This window comes from Scyliorhinus canicula, chromosome 14, assembly GCF_902713615.1.
Source record: "Scyliorhinus canicula chromosome 14, sScyCan1.1, whole genome shotgun sequence".
NCBI classification, from domain to species: domain Eukaryota; kingdom Metazoa; phylum Chordata; class Chondrichthyes; order Carcharhiniformes; family Scyliorhinidae; genus Scyliorhinus; species Scyliorhinus canicula.
In genome coordinates, this window is record NC_052159.1 from 18,924,190 (window position 1) to 18,942,620 (window position 18,431).

Sequence of the window (18,431 nt, forward strand, 5' to 3'; positions counted from 1 at the left end):
GAACAAGCAAGCACACCAGCATTCAAGGCGGATGAGATAATAAATCGATACCACAAGCACAGAAAAAAAGTCCATGTCAGTCAACATCAGTGGTTCGACCATGCAAACACCTCGGGATGACGCATTGGTTACTTAAAATAACAAGGAACACCAACAACATTCACAACGGAGTTGCAATATCAATATCACCACGTCAACAACAACAAAAGAAGAAAAAAAAACTCTGAACAAATTCATCAAGTTTGGACTCATAAATGTTTTTATTAAGATTGGACTCATAAATATAAATTGGCTTTGTACAATATGCAATAGCACCATCACCTGTATAGATACACATATCATAAGTAACTGTTTTGTACAATTTTCTTTAACAATGTACAGAAAATATGTAAAGAGAAAAGGGAGGATGTGGTGATTGTAGATTTGACTAGATGCAATACAACTGAGCAAACACTAGAGGGAGCACGGGAGAGCTATAAATACACAGAGACAGGAAGTGAGAACACACTTCACGGAAGGCAGAACTGGTAGCAGGACACAGACACACAAGCCGGCAGCATTTGAGGTATCCGTAAGTTAAGCTCTGAAGAGAGAACAAATTCACAATAAAGCATCTTCTCCACATTTGAGACTACGAGCTTTATTAAGACACGAGGAACAACACAATTATTATTATTACTTACCCGGCCTGCAACTGCACGCGATTTGGCATCAAATTGGAAATCTCCAAATGGATCAGGAGGGGTGGAGTGGGAAAATTGCACTGGTCCAGTCGGGACTGTTCTCCTGATGCCAGGTACATTATCCAGGTATGGTAGGCATCTACTTGCATCTAATCCATGGCATACCTGACATGGCAACGCTTGCAACTGGTGCTCTAAACCCAAGTAGAAGGGCCTCTTTCATCTCTGGAACAAATGCCCCTTACCCTGGTAAGACTTGAATTCTCAGTCAAGTGGTTGTGTCACAGAGACTCCTCAAAGCCTGTCCAGCATCTATAATGCCCAAGTCAAGAGTGTGAGGGAATATTCTCCACTTGCTTGGATGAGTGCAGCTCCAACAACACTCAAGAAGCTCTACACCATCCAGGACAAAGCAGCCCACTTGATTGCTCCCCGTTCCACAAACATTCACTCCCCCCCCCACCACTGATGAACAGTGGCAGCCGTGTGTACCATCTACAAGATGCACTGCAGGAACTCACCAAGGCTCCTTCGACAGAACCTCCCAAAGGCACAACCATCTGGAAGGACAAGGGCCAGACACATGAGAACACAGCCACCTGGAAGTTAACCTCCAAGCCACTCACCATCCTGACTTGGAAAAATATATTGCCGTTCCTTCACTGTCGCTGGGTCAAAATCCTGGGATTTCCTCCCTAACAGCACTGTGGGTGTACCTACACTTATGCAACGGCTCAAGAGGGCAGCTCACCCACCATCTTCTGAAAGGCAACTAGAGATGTTCAGTAAATACTGGCTTAGTCAGCGACGGCCACATCCCGAAAATTAATTTCAAAAATGATCAACTAGGTGGAAATATTACAGAAATAACTAAAGCTTAGATTGAAATACAATCGGGTTTGGTACCTCCGGGTAGTGAATTTCATCACTGTCATCACAGCTTCCAGATGCCTTGAAATTTTAAATAGGTTTAATCGGAGAACTGCCAATCTAGGCAGGAATGTAGGAACAGGAGAAGGCCATTTAACCGTTCAAGCCTGTTCTGCTATTCAACAAGATGATGGTTGATTTGTGATCTAACTTGATCATTCTCAATTATGTTACAGATTGGTTGCCTATTTCAGAAACCAGCCAATTTTAATTCCAGAAATGGTAGGTTGAAAACCTCCTTGAATGTGGCACAAGTGGCGTCTCAAAGGGTGAGACTTGCAAAATTTCAAAACATTTACCATTGCAGTGAGTGGAAAACGGAACTTACTATCAGTTTGAGTTTTCTCTGGCTCTCGATATTTCCTCCAATTTTCATTGGTCACTCATGACCCTCACGAGATCTATTTATGGGTTAAGGATTCCTTTCCTATCTCTAGGAAGCATATTTCTGGCCAGGATGTTTGTTCAAATCCAGGCTGTTCAGTAACATCACTGTCCACCTTTTCTCAAGGCATTTTCTTACCAAGTGAGAGCTTCTTCAATCCCCAGGTAATAATGGCAACAGGACAGATCTACACATTGGTCATTCAAGCGCAGGGATATCTTTTGTTTCAGACAGGTCTTCTTAAAGCAGTATTTTCATGCTTTATTTGCCTTCAATTGCAATGAAGTTGGTATATTGGTCTGTCTGAAATCCTTAACCCAAATCCTCTTGATGTCCTGTCTATATATTTCCCCTTTAGCCAAAAGCATCAAAAATGATCGATGGGGCATTCGTCGGTTTTCAAGTTTATGGGATGCTGCGGTGTGCAAAATGGGTTCACCAGGAAAATAAAAAGGCAAAGCACTTTGTGGCGATGTTTTGCCTGTGGAGGGTTTCAGATGTTTTCGAAAGACGTGGCAAGATTCTAGAGGAATACAAAGCACAGATTGTTCCGTAAGACCATGGGGTGGAATTGTCTGGCGGTGTAAGTCATTGGACTTCTGAATGGCCCGTCGCATTTCCCAGCCCTTCCACGATGGGCCCATAAAATTCAGCTCCATACGATGTAGTAGCAGGCCATTCGGCCCATCGGCACTGCTCCACCATGAATTCAATGAGATCGTCCCTGATCTGATACAATGATGCTCAACTCCACTTTCCCGCCTCGTTCCCCCATAACCCTTGACTCCCTCACTGATTAAAAATCCGCCTGTCCGGCTTCCTTCCTCTTTGCAGAGTAGCGAAGGGGTAAACAAATGAAAAAGCCTGCACTTCAGTCAGTTTGCCGTCACATATTTTTACAATTCCTACCCTTTCGCGCATTGATGCATTGTTCAGCTCCAAATAAAATTAAACTGACAGCGCACCTGCTGAAACATATATAGTTCTCTTATGGTTGGAATTATAAAAAAAACAACAAGCTGCAGTTTTCTCAGAGTGACCTAAGGCAATCAGGTTGGTGAACAGGTACAGAGAAGTAATTTTAACATGAAATTTTATAAGGATACAGTTTTATTGGGCTATCAAAGAGCTATTTGAAGTGCACAGCAATAGAAATGCTCCCATTACTTTGAGTGCACTCATGCATGTTATTACGTTAAGGCTTTTTGGCCCTGAGTTGGTATTTCTTCACCGAGCAAGTAAGAGAAATCCCTGTGCACTTGTTAAGCGAAGTTTTGACAGCAGCAACGTAAATTAGAAAGCACTATAGGGATTTATGTTAGTACATTATTTAACCCATTAGCACCGAGGTGACATGTACCTTCAATGTCTTGGATGCCTGGGAATAATGATGACTGCTGCTGCTGGTGGGTTGGCTGGCGAGGAAGGGAACCCATCCAGGTGTTAATTGGTTACAGCAAAAGGCAGGGATATCACAGGTCATTGGTGTTGTACTAATTAATAATTGATATCATAATAAATAGATTCATCCACTGTGAAAATGATTCAATTGTTGTGGGAAAATTTATTTTTTGGGGGTAAAACAAATTACAATAACCTGCGCACGTTGTGCAAGTTGTTTTTTTAACGCCTGCCTAAGTTACATGTTGACCCCCCCCCCCCCCCCCTCCCCCCCACACACACTAAAAAGCTGCTCGAGATTGATTTCTTCCTCGTTGGTTCTTTGTGGGGGGGTGTCGCAGGGGGTCTCCATTCTCGGGAAGATGGTGACAGTGCTCTGAGTGTGTGTGTGGGGGGGGGGGGGCAGGGGCTGGTGGAGGGGGGGGGGGGAGATGGAGGGAGAATTAGAAGAGACACCCCAGCTGACTGATAGTGAGTGCCGTTCCCATGGGTACAGCGACTGTTACATTCTCGATTGTTCAAGGGTTCAGTGTGGTTACGAGGAGATAATGGAGGTTAGAATGGATAAATAGACAGAAGTGAAAGGACATTAAAAAGTTTAATTGGATGTTGGTGGGCAAAGGAAAAATGCTGACACTGAGATAATATTAATATTGTCATGTAAGCATTTGTGAAATAAAATGTGCGGTGAGACCATTGGCGAGAGGAGAAATAGACAACTCAATGTTTTGGTCGGGAAACTTCATCTGTGCTGCCATTATCATGAGCAGTGGGTAAGAGTTGAGATGTAGATGCCTGGATCAGGATTCTCCCTTCCAGTCGACTAAGTCCCCACGCCGGCGGGGGAACCCGCGCCAACCACTCCGGCATCAACAGCCCCCGAAAGGGCGGAATTATCCACCCTTTCGGGGGCTCGGTTGACGCCAGAGGGGTTGGCGCCGCTGCAGTCGGCACCGAAGGGCCGCCATGTGGGACCATGCGTAACCCACGCCGGTGATGCTGGCCAAAAACAGATGGCCGCTCGCCCATAGGGGCCCGGAGAATTGCCGGGGGGGGGCCGCTGCCAACGATCCCCTACCGACTTGGCGTGACTCCCACCCCCACCCGTAAAACAGCGCCAGAGAATACAGCAGCTGGCATCGGGGCGGCGGGACTGGATCCGCGCCGCCCCCCCCCCCCCAGGGATTCTCCGACCCGGCGGGGGGTTGGAGATTCCGGCCCCTGAGCAGAACGGGGCAGATATCAAGTTTGTGCAATAGAGTAAAACAGGTATTAGTGAGGCTAGCAACACATTTGGCATCTCTTCCCGCCTATCTTGGATTTGATTGGTTTATTGTCACGCGTACCGAGGTGCAGTGAAAAGTATTTTTCTGCGAGCAACTGAACAGACCATTAAGTACATAATAAGAAAATAAAATAAAAAGAAAATACATAATAGGGTAGCACAAGGTGCAAAATGTAACTACATAAACACCGGCATCGGATGAAGCATACAGGGTGTAGTGTTAATGAGGTCAGTCCATAAAAGGGTCGTTTAGGAGTCTGCTGACAGTGGGGAAGAAGCTGTTTTTGAGTCTGTTCGTGCGTGTTCTCAGACTTTTGTATCTCCTGCCCGATGGAAGAAGTTGGAAGAGTGAGTAAGCCGGGTGGGAGGGGTCTTTGATTATGCTGCCCGCTTTCCCCAGGCAGCAGGACGTGTAGATGGAGTCAATGGATGGGAGGCAGGTTCGTGTGATGGACTGGGCGGTGTCCACGACTCTCTAAAGTTATTTGCGGTCTTGGGCCGAGCAGTTGCCATACCCGGCTGTGATGCAGCCCGATAGGATGCTTTCTATGGTGCATCTGTAAAAGTTGGTAGGAGTCAATGTGGACATGCCAAATTTGTAACATGAAGTCAATGATGTCCTCATCCGAGGGCTCTACACATTTTCCCATTTCGGTTTGATCGCTTTCAGATGTTGACTGATCCGTGCTCTATTCCAGGCATTTATTATTTTCATTTCAGATTTCCGGCCTTCATACTCTCTTCCCTTTTATTGCATCCACAATTTTCCCCGCCCCTCTAGTGGCAGCAGGGCCTCCAGCTCGAAAGTTCAGGAATTCCCTCACTCAACCTCTCCACCCCTCTCCCTCGCCCCTCCCCCTTTGAAAACACACCTTGGACTGGTCAACTGTCCGAGTACCTCTGGAATGTGGCTTAGTGTCAAAATGTGTCTGATAACATTTCTGCCAAGTTCCTTGCATTCAGGAGCTAACCTGTGCAGGTTACTCCTGGTTTTGCAGCATATTTTTTAAAGATTGCTCATGGTATGTGGACATCACCTGCTGGGCCAGCATTTATTGCCCATCCCTAATTGCCCCCATGGTATGCTGTTCCCTCCAAGACGCCAAAAGCGTTTGCAGGAGAATTTTGTTGCCAAACTGCTTTGGATATCGTTCTTGCCCCTGTACCTAGTCTTCCCGACATGCACGACCTTTGTGTCTCACCAGGGTCCCAGGTTCAATTCCAGCCTTGGGTGGCTGTCTGTGTGGAGTTGGCCCGTTCTCCCCGTGTCTGCGCGGGTTTCGTCCGGGCGCTCCCGCTTCCTCATACATTCCACAGATGTGCAGGTTGGGTGGATTGGCCATGATCAATGCACGGGGTTATGGGGACAGGGTGAAGGGGTGGGCCTCGATAGGGTGCTCTTTCAGAGGGTCGGTGTAGACACGAACGGTGGAATGGCCTCCTTCTGCACTGTTGGTATTCTTTGATAATTCAAATCATTCAGTCAGGCATAATTTAACAGCAGCACCACATTAGCATCATATCATCACAGAGCGTACACTGCAGAAGAAGGCCATTCGGCCCATCGAGTCCCCACTTAAGGCCATACTTCCAACCTAGCCCCGTAATGCTGTAATAATAATAATAATAATCGCCGTAGCAGGGAGTGTGTGTCTGTGCCTTCAACAGAGGCCGTTGCCAAAGCAGTTTTGGGAATTAGGGTCGGGGGTGGGGGTGGGGGAGGTGCGGGGAACGAAGGACGGGTGGTAATGGGCAGCGGAGGTGTTAAGTCTGCCTGCGTCTCAAGCTGGGGCCATGCTCTTGTGTATGCCTCTGCAGCCATGTGTCTGGCCTGGACTGGGACTGTGTCTGGGCCTGAGGCTGTGTCTTCACCCTGTAGCTATCGGGCTTATGTTGTATCTGGGGTTTTAATGTGTCGGTCTGTATCTGTGTCTGCCTTTGACGGGGACTGTGACATATCTGCCTGCATTGGTATTTGTGAATAGAACAGTATCGGTGCCTGTCACTCTCTACATCTGAAGCTGTCACTGTAAGTGAACAGAGAGAAAGAATATGTAGTTATATAACATCATTTATGACCTCAGGATGTTCCAAACTGTTTTACAACCTATGAAGTACTTTTCCAATACAGACACTGTTGGAATATAGGAAATGCAGCAGTCAATTAATACACAGCAAATCCCAACAAGCTGAAGTATGTTAGTGGCCAGATCACCCGTTTCGATAATGTTGGTTAAGTAATAGATATTTAGTGGGACACAGGGGAAAACTCTCCTCCCCTTTAAAATAGTGGCCTGGATTTTCCGTTCCGGAGCCTATGTGATCCCGTCAGCGGAGAATTGAGACTGGTCTCTGCTAGTGCTCGGAGCGGGGCCCGGTATCCGATTCTCTCCCCCCCCAACCCCCTCGTCCACTTTACCATGATAATTTCTGCACGAGGGAGAGCTAGCCAGATTCCATTTTGGCTGGCCCAATACCGAGGTCCCAGTACCAGGCCCCCCCTCTGCTGGCAAGTAGGGGCATTCATTCCCCCGCGCCACCCCCCCCCCCCCCCCCAACCACCACCACCACCATGAGAATAACAGGTCACCTCCGCCCTCAGCATGCACGCATGAGGATGCCCTGACCCCGCCCCCCACTGACCCCACCCAGCACCACCCTCCCCATCAGACCCCCCCAGCAAAGACCCCCATCAGAGACTCCCATCAATCACCCCTGCCTGAAAACTGACGCGCATTCCAGGCACTAAAGTGAAAGATCACTGCATTTTCACTTACCCTTCCCTAACATCTGCTGCCTCAGACAAAAGTGTTTAAAGCAGCAGCTGTTGCAAATGCCAGCGGCTTCATCGAAAGCCAAGTACACTTCAGAGGGCTTTGAATTCCTTGGCCGCCTTTGAAATGCAAATCCTCTATTCAATTTCACACAGCAATACATTGCATTATCCAGTGATTGACCCCTTTATTACTCCAGAGACAGGTGTTTGATGGCGGGTCACCCTCATGCACGCATACTGTGGCGGGGGGGGGGGAATAACCCATTATTCGTGTGGTGAAGGGGGGGGGGAGGTAGGATACCGCTACTTGTCAGTGGAGTGGGGAGGGTGTGATTTGTTTTGTGGGGGGGAGGGGGGCCTTCTGGTGGACTTTGAGGTGCACCTCATTTATGCACTGACCCGTTTGTCTCACTTCGGGGTCCATCAGGTTAGGGCCATGCTTAGGTAAACTTGCACCATGGCCGGTGGAGATCCCGCTTTGGGGGCCGGTGCATAACGGGAGGGTGGTGAACTGCACTTCCAGTCTGTTAATCAAATGGAAATGGATTTGCATCCTCCCGCCAGCGTGGGATGGCTCGCACACTGAGGCCACTGGCAGGGGATCGGAGTATCTCAACTGTTTTCCCCTCGGCTGTGGTGATATGCTTGTAAACCGTATTGTAGATAGGTCATGTGACAAGACACTCAGATATAAGTGCGTGCAGATCCGATGATCCCCAAGAAGGTTATAAGACGTACCCGAGGACAGTCATGCATAGGGGTAGTTCCACAGGAGACTAAAGAAATTCCATGATAACTTGCTCTGTATCAGATCGTTTTCTTACCACGTGTGTATTAATAAATATTCTGGTTTGGACACGTCACGAGCAGTTCTATCGATTCCTTACTAGACATTGAAATCCGAACACAACAGACGCTTTATTCTCGACCAGATCGGGAATCTGGCTCTGGGAAATGGCGAATCTACCTCAGAACCGCGGAGCCCAGAGAGGAGCAGGGGGAGTCTCAGATTCACCCTAAAGATCGCAGTTCTGACTGTGCAGGGTTCCCTCAGTACGAGAGCACCGGCCGATATTTACGCTCCATTCTCGAGGGTGGGGCCTGAATCCACAACCAGCTGACGTAGGGACAGAAGTACATCATGCCATGCTGCTTTTATACAGTTGCAGCTTTAACTCAGCCACTGGGAGGTGGGTCATTATGAGATGAATATGTATTCAGTCCACGTGGGTCTGCTGTGAGTTAAGGGATTTGATTAACTAGTATAAAAGCCATGAACCAGTTCATGGTTTCTAAAGTTCTAATTAAAACAGTTGGGTGTAATATCAATTTGTATCTATGTATGTGACCATTGAGAAGGTTTCATACTGGGCTTAGCAGTCTGCAGACACCTCCACAACCAGTGGTATCAAGCCCGCCCCCCTGGCTCTGGAGAAGAGCAGCATTTTTTTGCGCCTTGAGCTATGCCTACAGTTGGGAATCAAGGGGGCGATTCTCCCAAATGGAGCCCAAGTGTTCGCACCGTCGTGAACGCCGTCCCGTTTCACAACGGCGCGTACTGGGCCCCGGTCCGACCGATTCTGCCCCCCACAGAGGGTCAGCACGGCACTGAAGCAGTTCACACTGCACCAGCCTCCCATCCCAGTGCCAAATGGGCGCCGCTCCAACCCGCGCATGCGCAGTTGGGCCGCGCTAACCTGCGCTTGCGCGGGGGATTTCTCCCGCGCGCTGTCCCCGACTCAACATGGCGTCGGTGTTCAGGGGCCGGAAGCGGAAGAAAGTAAGCCCGCGGGGAGAGAAGCCGGCCAGCCGATCGGTGGGCCCTGATCGTGGGCCAGGCCCCATTGGAGGCCTTTCCCCGGGGATGGGGACCCCCCCCCCCCCCCCCCCCCCCCCAGCCCACAGGCCGCCTTCCCGACCGTTCACGCAGATTTCCCACCAGCAGCAACCAGGGGTGAACAGCGCTGGCGGGACTCTGTCGTAGCCGCGCGGCCGCTCAGCCCATCCAGGCCAGAGAATCGTGGCGCGGTTGCGGCAATTCTCCGGCCCAGCGCGGGGCTCAAAGAATCGCCCCCCAAAGTTTATTATTTGTGCTCAACCTTAAATATCTGGGAAATTGAGAGAATTATCATAACAAGGTTACAAACCAACTAAAAACAATAGAAGATGAGTATCAATACTATTGGATTGGCACTCAGTGTAATCATACAATATTTCTCCATACGCTCCTTTAATGAATACCTTAGCCTATCTATTTTAATTGGCTAAACTAACAGGCAAATGAATCTCACATGGATGTATGTGCATCCAGTAACACTGGCTACAGTCATTTCATAGAAATTTCACTCCTCCCACTTCCATTTTGGAGTTGTCTGGTCTTTATCCTCTCCTGGGAACCCAGCGATTCGGACTCATTCAACAGAAACATGCAACTCAGAAGGAGGCCATTCGGCTCATCATTCCTGTGCTGTCTCTTCGTGAAATCTATCCAATTAGTCTCACAGTTACCAATCTTTCACTTATATCTTTGCAAATGTCTTCTTTTCAATTGAAGATGCAAATCATACATCTGGGCTGTGAAGGTGTGTTTATCCTTTCAACAACAACATGAATTCATATAGCACGTTAAATTAAATAACATTACCTTAGTGCCTTGCAGGCGAGTTATGAAGCAACATTTGATATGGAGCCACATAGGGGATATTAGAGAGCATGAGCAAAAACTTGGTTAGAGAGATAGCCTTTGAGGAGTGAGTGGCTTAAAGAAGAAAGCGAGATAGAGAAGCATTCTCTGGCGCCGTATTTTGGGCGTGGGCGGGGTTTACACTGTGCCAGTCGGGGGTGGTTGGCAGCGCCCTCCCCAGCAATTCTTCGGGCCACGATGGGCCAAGCGGCCATCGTTTCCTGGCCAGTCCCGCTGGCGCGAAATGGACATGGTCCATCATGGCGGTACCTGGCTTGTCGGCTGGCTAGGTGAGTCCACAGGGGGTGGGGGGGTGGGGGGGGGGGGGGGGTGGGGTGGCGGGGGGGGGGGGGGCGGTGGGGGATACGGTCCCGGGGTGGCCCCACAGGTGGCCTGGCCCGCGATCGGGGCCCACCGATCTGCGGGCGGGCCTGTGCCGTGGAGGCACTCTTTCCTTCCGCGCCAGCCTCTGTAGGGCTCCGCCATGGCCAGCGCGTCAACCCCATGGTGCCAGCCTAGCCCCAGAAAGTGCAGAGGATTTCGCACCTTCCGGTCGGCCCGACGCCGGAGTGGTTCGCGCCGCTCTTGATGCCAACGTCGGGCCATCCGGCCAGTTGCGGGAGTGTACCGCCCCATGTCTTCAGCAATTGAAGGCATGACCACCAGGGATGGATTAATTAAATTGGGAATGTTCAAGAGGCCAGAATCGGAGTAATATAAGAACTTGGAGCAGGAATTGGCAATTCAGCCTCTCAAGCCCACTCCGCCATTCAATACGGTCGTTGCTGATCTCCGCCCGGCCTCAACTCCACTTTTCTGCCCATTCTCCACAACCCTTGAACCCATTATGCATTACAAATCTGTCCATCTCCTCCTTAAATTTACTCAATGTCCCGGATACTCTGGGCTAGTGAATTCCATAGATTCATGACCTTTTGAGAGAAGAATTTCTCCTCACCTCTGTTTTAAATCTGCTACTCCTTATCCTAAAACTATGGCCTCGCGTTCTGGGTTGCCTCACAAGTGGAAGCATCCACGTCTAATTTGTCAATAATGTCATAATTTACACACCAGTATATGATGGTGCAGACACACACTGATTGACACACAGCAAGACCAATCAACACACACACCGCAGCCAGTCACCAGTTAGAGCACACTCACTATAAAGACAGAGGGCACTAGTTTTCCCCGCTCATTCGGGATGCAGCCTCTAAGAAGGACAGAGCTCACAGCTTACAGCACAGATCTTTACCATGTGCTGAGATCATAGACTGGTTAGGATAGGCATACGTAATTAGTTTAAACTCACATAGTGTCGACCCACCGTGAAAGTATGTTCAACAGTTTCTAGTTTAATAAAATAGTGTTGTACTATTTCAAGTGTTGGTAGCCTGTATGTGTTACTGCTGAGGTAAACGCAGTCTCCACGGATCCAGAGTACCCAACATATCAAATAACTTTTATCTTCTTGGGTGGGATTCTGTGGCCCCCCAGCCGCGTTCTTCTCGGTGGCACATTAGTGGCTGGTGGCGAGATTCTATCTTCACGCCCCCTGTCAATGGGATTTTGCATTTAAGCCACTCCACATTGCCGTGGGCAGGGGTACGCTGCCAGCGGGAAAAGGGAATCCCGATGACCAGAGAATTCCACTCCATATATACATCAATTAAATCTCCTCTCATCCTTCTAAACGCGAGAGGGTATCGGCATAAACTGCTCAATCCGTCTTCATAAGACAAAACCCGCATCTCTGGAATCAATCCAGTGAACTGCCTCCAATACAACCACATTGAAAGCAGACCCAGAGAGGCCAGCAGCACGGTTCGATTCCCGTACCAGCCTCCCCGAACAGGCGCCGGAATGTGGCGACTAGTGGCTTTTCACAGTAACTTAATTGAGGGGCAGCAGGGTAGCATGGTGGTTAGCATAAATGCTTCACAGCTCCAGGGTCCCAGGTTCGATTCCCGGCTGGGTCACTGTCTGTGTGGAGTCTGCACGTCCTCCCCGTCTGTGCGTGGGTTTCCTCCGGGTGCTCCGGTTTCCTCCCACAGTCCAAAGATGTGCGGGTTAGGTGGATTGGCCATGCTAAATTGCCCGTAGTGTCCTAATAAAAGTAAGGTTAAGGGGGGGGTTGTTGGGTTACGGGTATAGGGTGGATATGTGGGTTTGAGTAGGGTTATCATGGCTCGGCACAACATTGAGGGCCGAAGGGCCTGTTCTGTGCAGTACTGTTCTATGTTCTATGTTCTATACATCCCTCCACAAATAAGGGGACCAAAACTCCACACAGTACTCCAGGTGCGTTCTCACCAATGCCTTGTACGGTTGCAGTAATACTTCCTGACATTTATATTCTATTCCTTTAGCTATAAAGGCCAAAATCCCATTTGCCTTCCTTCTTACCTGCTGTACCTGCGCGCTAGATTTCATGCACGAGGACACCCAGATCTCTCTGCATCGAAGGTCTCTGACGTTTCTCTCCATTTAGATAATACGTTGCCTTCCCATTTCAGAGGGATGTGAATGTAATGAAAATCGCTTATTGTCACAAGTAGGCTTCAAATGACGTTACTGTGAAAAGCCCCTAGTCGCCACATTCCGGCGCCTGTCCGGGGAGGCTGGAACGGGAATCGAACCGCGCTGCTGGCCTGCTTGGTCTGCTTTAAAAGCCAGCGATTTAGCCCAGTGAGCTAAACCAGAGATGTGGAGTTGGAAGATAATTACACAGAAAGGAAGGGGTGAGGGAATTGGAAATAAGAATGCGAATTTTAAAATGTAGGTGTTGCTGAACTGAGGAGCAATGTAGGCCAAGAGAACAAAGGGCCTAATGAGGGGGTCAAAGGGTGAACGGAACTTGGTGTGAGTTTTGGATGACCTCAAGCTTACAGAGGGCGGAATGTAGGAGGCCAGCCAGGAGTGCAATGGAATGGTCAGGGTTAGAGGTGACAAAGAGATGGATGCATCACATGAGTCGAGGCAGGGAAGGGGTTGAGCGATTGTGCAGAAGTGGGATTAGCCGTGTGTTAGGAGTATGGTGTTCCTTGGAGTGGGTGGTTCTAGTTGGGCAGTGAATGACCCTGAGGCCTGGAAGGATTTTATTGGCATCCAGTAAGATGGATTGTGGTTAATGCTGGGTGAAGGCCCGTTTGCCAGTATTTTGGCCTTGCCGTCAGATAACAGTTGAGATTTGCCAGTAAGATCCTTTGACATCAATTGATCGAAAGTTGAGGAGCTCCCAGTAAAACGTTCTGCTATTGCAGGATCAGGGTGCATCACTGCTGCCAATTTCCAAAACTGTGGTCATTTACTTTTTTTTTTTTTAAATTCTGTCAGCGGAGCCTTGTCACATGCTGAGATTGTGGGGGTGGGGAATGGGGGAGGCATTTTGCTGCTGGGAAATCTCTAGGCTACTGCCAAAAAAATTGAATTTTGGTTCTAATTTTCACTCTGCTGCTTCTGTTTGGCTCTGTAAACTAACAAAATTAAAGGCCCTGTGATCACCAGACCAAATACTGAGGACAAACAGACATCCACATGTTCATCATTGGTCTGGCTCAAATAATGGAAAATATGTCAGTTGACATACTTCCCATGTTTGTTTATTGCTAAAAGATTGCCTCGTCATGTGTTGGCGGGCACACTGAAAATTATGAGCAGCAGATTGAGTAGGAGGGATCGTGGGTAGGAACTCAGAAAAACATGCAATATTTTTCTTACCCCGATGTAAGGGAAGAAAGAGAATGCTGGCCGTTTAGTTTATATGCATCTTAAATGTGAGCCGCATACCCTGGTTGGAGTGCAGCCAGCGTCGCCAGTGCACGGGCCTCACGGTAGCATGGTGGTTAGCATCAATGCTTCACAGCTCCAGGGTCCCAGGTTCGATTCCCGGCTGGGTCACTGTCTGTGTGGAGTCTGCACGTCCTCCCCGTGTGTGCGTGGGTTTCCTCCGGGTGCTCCGGTTTCCTCCCACAGTCCAAAGATGTGCGGGTTAGGTGGATTGGCCATGCTAAATTGCCCGTAGTGTAAGGTTAATGGGGGGATTGTTGGGTTATGGGTATACGGGTTACGTGGGTTTAAGTAGGGTGATCATGGCTCGGCACAACATCGAGGGCCGAAGGGCCTGTTCTGTGCTGTACTGTTCTATGTTCTATGTGTGTGGATGTTGGATGGAAAGAAACAAGATTGGGATCCAGCCACTTGAGAACAATGGTTCAACGATGACTACCACAGTCACATGTGGAGAGTGGTTACTTGGGCAAGATAATCAATGGGCAGTGAATTCCTGTGGAACTGTAGTCAGGGGAGAAGAGACGAGGGGGAGAAAACAAACTGAAGTAAAGAACAGAATAGCTATATCCAACTGCTTCCTCATCACTCCTTACTTAAAACATGTTGAATCTCATTCTAAATTATGCAGCGTTGTGTTAGTATTTTAATCAACGTGTGCACATGAGCATTAACATTCAAAAGAATCACTTCAACCATCCAAGAGAATGACAACTTTCTGAATTGAAATAGCCGAGACCTGGGGTGGGATTCTCCGTTAGCCGACGGGGAAATTGGGAAAGGTGATTGGGCAGGGAATCAGTCCTGACACCAAAATCGCGGCAGGCAGCAAATCGCAATGCTCCAGCACTTCGACAGAGATGTCAATATGATCCGGAACGCACGTGCAGTAGACACCGTTTGCATATCATCAGCAGGCCCAACCCAGTATTCTCCAGGGCCTCCGCGATGCGCTACCTCCAATAGGCCGAGTTCTCTATGGCGTGGTTCACTTGTGCTTTTAAAAATTGTGAAACCAGCGTCGTGGCTTCTGAGGAAGGGGGGTGGCTATGGAAGGTGTCCAACGTTGCCATGTTTGGTGATAGTTGTGCCGCTGGCCAGGGGGCTTCTGCTGGGGCCGGGTGGGGGGGGGGGGGGGGAATGGGGGTGGCCATGAGGTGGTCTGTGGTTGCGGGGTGGATGGGCTTGGAACATTATTGCCCCAGCCGACAGAGCAGCCATGCAGCTGCGCACACCGCTAGCAGCCCACTGTGAACTTAGTGCCGCGGGTCATATAGGTGACACCACAGGGTGCTCTCTGGCCCCAGCCGTCCCATCAGCTGTGTGGGCGCGCTCCCAGATGGCACAACCAGTTGTTGACTGGGATGAGTGTGTGGGGAGTGTAATGTGTATATGCGGCTGCAGCTGGTCCCGAGTGTCAGTCATTGACCCGGTGAATCCATTTTTCATTGGAATCAATTGTGTTCCACCGGTGCTAGCCCCTCAACAGTAGCGGAATCGGTCCAGGTGTGGCGCCGGCTTTTCTGTCGTAAAAGTCCATGTAATCTGCGTTGGCATTAACACATAGGGCAGAATTCTCCAATTGCTGATGCTCAAATCGCATTCAGCAATTGGCCGGAGAATCCGTTTTGACGCCAAAATTGGGGGCGGTTCCTGTTTTCAGATGCACCACCCGCTCCAAAGCGGCCTCATCTGTGAGTACGCTGCATTCCGTTGTGTCACTTTAAGAAATGTTTGACTGCTCAAGTGGCTGTAATTATATCAGAGTATGGGTGGAGCTGAACTCTGGCTCTGCTTTTTGGTTTCGCTTTGAGAAAAAGCTTGGGTGTGTCTGTGCTTTTTTGTTTTGTTTTAGTGTTGGAGCTGAAGCCAGCCAAAGAAGGTGTCATTTCGATCTCTCTGCAAACTAAAGACAGTCACCAGATCAATTGGGTGATTTCAAAGTGCTGACTGCTCTCAGTAGTGAATTTGAACCTGATCTGTGTTAAAAAGGGTCTTTTGTCTTCCAGATGTTGTTTGGGAGTTTATTAAGGGTTATCTATAGAGTGTTGTACTCTTTGGCGGATTTATTTGAACTGATGGTTGCAAAGATTTTCACTGTATGTTTTAAAAAGGTTAACTGAGTATAGAAGAAATATTGCTTTGCTTTAAAAATTACTTTAAAATTTCTGAAACACAACACCTGTAGAGTGGGCCGTGTGGTCCCCATACCACAATCCAGTAAAAGTTGTGGGTCAGGTGAACTCCATGATACACTTTGGGGTTCTCTAAACCCTGGCCCATAACAGTTGGGACGGCCTCAGGACGTCACCTGAAGGCCCTCCCCGATGCTCCGCCCCCAATGGCCCGACTTCCCCACGGCGTGGATCACTTGGGGTCTGAGGTTTTGTCAACTTCGAGTGGCGGCTGCGGACTGTCCAGCACAACCACAGTCGGGTGGGAGCCGTTCCAATGCCCGGGGAGGCTTCGGCGGGGTCTGGGGGACTGTTAGGGGGCAGTCTGGAGGTGGCGAGGGGGGTTACAGTGGGGCACTATCTGGCACGCCCGGCGCCATGTTGTACGGTGTGACCGCTGCAGGTCACCGTCGTGCGCATGCGCGGCCACGTACCCGGCCAGTCTCAGGCGTTTCTGTCGGGAACACCAGGAGTTTTACTTGGCGCGGCTGCGAGCCCCCCACCGGGCTAAGGCTAGACACTCCGGAATTGGAGAATCCAACCCTTAGTCTCAGAAACGGAGAATCCCACCTGTGGCCTTTTCTACACAAGAGTCCGATAGAAAAACAGGTGGCTACAGGTTACTTAACTTTGCCATCGTTTTGGTAGATGCAGTGGTTTAATGCGTTACAATAACTAACAAGTTAAATTGCTTATAAAACTTGTCAGGCTGATTAATTACTTTGCTGGCTTTACGGACTCTCACAAGGAAAGTAATGGCCCAGGATTCTGGGGTGACCCCTGTTGTAACAAATTGTTAAGAATCTGCCATTCCTCTTTTGCGAGTGATTAGTTAAAGTTTTCATAAAAGTTGAGTTACATCGCCTGACAAGCCTAATTGTTGAGAACTGCTAAAGGTTTCTAATGAACTGCAGATATATTGGGGGCCCCTTGCTGCTTGCTCCAGACAGAATTTTGGAAAGGTCCCCGAGATCAAAGCGGTGTAACACAGACCACTTGGTAAATTGTCAACTCTGGATTAAAACAGTCTGAAACATCGTTTTAAATCCAAGGTTTAGAGTTGAGGAGGACGAGAGGGCTGCAGCCCTCCAGAGCTTTTCATCTTGCAGTAAAATAATAACGCAGGAACATTTATTAAACGCTGCTGCAAAGAATGGACCATTCAGCAGTAATTGTATGGAATATATTCCAGATATCTTGACACAAACAAAAGATATCTCTTCTCGCCAAGGGGTTATAAGGTTAAAAAATTGAACATCTTTTAACTTTTACAATTGCATATATAAATAAATATATATTGTGTACGTACACATCAATATATGTACATACACCAGGGATAAGATACCAGTGGAGGAACTATACTAGGATTCTTCTTTCTGGAAAAAGTTAATGGGGAGGGCTCCACAGCGCCAGGGTCCCAGGTTTAATTCCCGGCTTGGGTCACTGTTTGAGCGGAGTCTGCACGTTCTCCCCGTGTCTGTGTGGGTTTCCTGCGGGTGCTCCTGTTTCCTCCCAAGTCCCGAAAGACATGCTGTTCGGTAATTGGACATTCTGAATTCTCCCTCTGTGTACCCAAACAGGTGCCGGAATGTGGCGACTAGGGGCTTTTCACAGTAACTTCATTGCAGTGTTAATGTAAGCCTACTTGTGACAACAAAGATTTTATTGTTATAAAAGAATTGTTGAAAATGATGAGTGTTTTTTTACCACATTCAACAGGAGAAACTCTTTCTGCTGACATGAGGGTCAGTAACCAGAGAACAGGGATTCTGAGATCATTTGAGATGTGTTGGTGCATTTCTACTCAGGGTCCTGTAATGTTGACATTACAATGCCGAAATGGTGAAAAGTAAGACTGATGGGGGTGGGACTAAGGACATGGCAGTGGTCTTCAAAGGTGATTTCTTAGTCAGAACGGCAAATTTTAATGCTTTGACTAGGATGCTCAACATGTGGCATTCTAATATCAGACCAGGGTATAAAGATGGTGACCCACTGGCAACATCGCTGGACTAATAATCCAGAAGGCAGGTGCTGTGAGGGAAGGAGTTCCAGGATTTTAATTCAACAACAGAGAAGGTACCAAGTCAGGATAGTGTGTGACTTGGAGGGGGATTTGCAGGTGGTGGTGTTCCCATGCATCTGCTCCCCTTATCTTTCCAAGTGGTAGAGGCTGCAGGTTTGGAAGCTGCTGTCAAAGGAAATTTGGTGAATTGCTGCAATAGAGCTTGTGAACCTGACACACTGCTGCCTCTGTGCGTCAGTGGTGGAGGGAGTGAATGGTCAAAGTGGTGGATGCGGATTGCATTGTCCGGAATGGTGGTG

The 18,431-nt window shown here is 48.7% G+C and overlaps 1 long non-coding RNA gene across 3 annotated transcripts in view; it reads left to right on the top strand.

The window, feature by feature from the left end:
- Positions 1–18,431, top strand: part of LOC119977577 — an 86,537-nt gene that overhangs the window by 23,784 nt on the left and 44,322 nt on the right. For 2 of the 3 annotated variants that reach the window (XR_005463224.1, XR_005463226.1), the window contains exon 4: positions 1,790–1,882. The exons of the other annotated variant lie outside the window; for it this stretch is intronic. This is a non-coding gene — a long non-coding RNA (uncharacterized LOC119977577). The remainder of the gene's footprint in view (positions 1–1,789; positions 1,883–18,431) is intronic. 3 annotated transcript variants of the gene reach the window in all.